This window comes from Chrysochloris asiatica, unplaced genomic scaffold, assembly GCF_000296735.1.
Source record: "Chrysochloris asiatica unplaced genomic scaffold, ChrAsi1.0 scaffold00034, whole genome shotgun sequence".
Lineage (NCBI taxonomy): Eukaryota > Metazoa > Chordata > Mammalia > Afrosoricida > Chrysochloridae > Chrysochloris > Chrysochloris asiatica.
In genome coordinates, this window is record NW_006408552.1 from 6,948,414 (window position 1) to 6,950,101 (window position 1,688).

The following is a 1,688-nucleotide window of genomic DNA, read 5'->3' on the forward strand; positions in this document are numbered from 1 at the left end:
GGGAGCAGAAAGCCTCATCTTTCTCCTGTGGAACAGCTGGTAGTTTCGAACTGCCGACCTTGCGGTTCTCAGCCCGATTCGTAACCACTACGCTACCAGAGCTCCTTAAAAGATGTAGTAGGGTTGCTTTTTGTTGTTGTTGTTGTTAACTGCTGTCGAGTCGGTTCCAACCCATAGCGACCCTGTATAGGATACGCTGGTGGGCTTGAACCACCAACCTTGCAGTTCAAACGACTTTGCAGTCTCGTGCATTAACCCACAGTGCCAGTGCTGAAAATATACCTAAAGTAAAATTAACTATGCTAATGGCTGTGTGAAGGAGCTCTGGTTGCGTAGTGGTTACGAATCGGGCTGCTAACCTCAAGGTCGGCAGTTCGAAACTACCAGCGGTCCCGCGGGAGAAAGATGAGGCATTTTGCTCCCGTAAAGATTTCCAGCCTTGGAAGCTCTGTGTGGGGTCACTGTGAGTCGGAACTGACTCCGCAGTACTTAACAACAACAACAAAAATGGCTGTATGTCTCCATGAATCTACTAAAGCCACTGTGGCTGTGCATTTGAAATGGCTGGATCACATGGTATATGAATTCTATTTCAATAAGGTTTTTAAAATTTTTTTTATTTTAGCACTGTATGAGAACACAATAAAATTTCTCTAGTGCTGACTCCTAAGACATTAGAAGACTCCGACACCAGTTTCCTATCTTTGCTAGGTATTACACTGGATCTGTCATTCAAAACCTGACACTCATCAGCATCTGTCTTGTATTTCACTCATAGATGCTTTTGTCTGTCTTTCACAGAATCTGATGTATTTGAAAGCTGTGTGATTCAAGTTCTCTGATTCCGCTTTATGAAATCCCTGAATCCTCCGAGCCCAGCCCTGAGTGTGGTATATAACACATGTAATCAGACACATTGTAGTACATTAACTTTGTAGTAGATCCCACTCTTGGGAAGCACATAACATTTTACTAGATTCAGAGAACATAACCAGAGACACTCACTAACCTTGGACAAGTTGTTGGACAGTCTCAGAGGGAATTCAACTTCTTATGTGGGTCATGATATCTTGCCCCGACGTCTGTACCAGAAGAAATCAAATGCTGAAGGCAAGAAGGATAGGAATAGGTCAATTTTAACAACTCTCAGCTTAAATTCTGATTTCTTATTTTAAAACATGCTCTGGTAGCATTGTGGTTCCAAGTTAGACTGTTAATCTCATGGTCAGCAGTTCGAAACTACCAGCAGGAGAAAGATGAGGCTTCTGCTCTCACAAAGATCTGTAGCCTCTAAAACCCTATACAGGGTCATTATGAGTTGGAACCGACTCAACGTCACATAATCACCACCACCACCAGGATATAACATCAGAGTTCCTGGTGTGGTGAAGTAGGATAAGCACTGGACTGCTAACCACAAAGTCATTTGTTCCAACTCATCTGTCCTATTAGTTGGAACTGGCTTGGCAGCATTTAACCAACAACAACAGGGTATAATGACAGCTGGATCATGACTGAAAGCCGAGAATACCAGACAGATGCTTGCTTGTGCTTGATTGATTATGCAAAGATAGTCAAGTGTATGGGTGAAAACAAACTATGGGCAACATTACAAAGCACAGAAATTCTAGAAGACTTCATTGTGCCCAATGATTGTAGATCCGAAGCAAAATTAATAGACTAAGAGA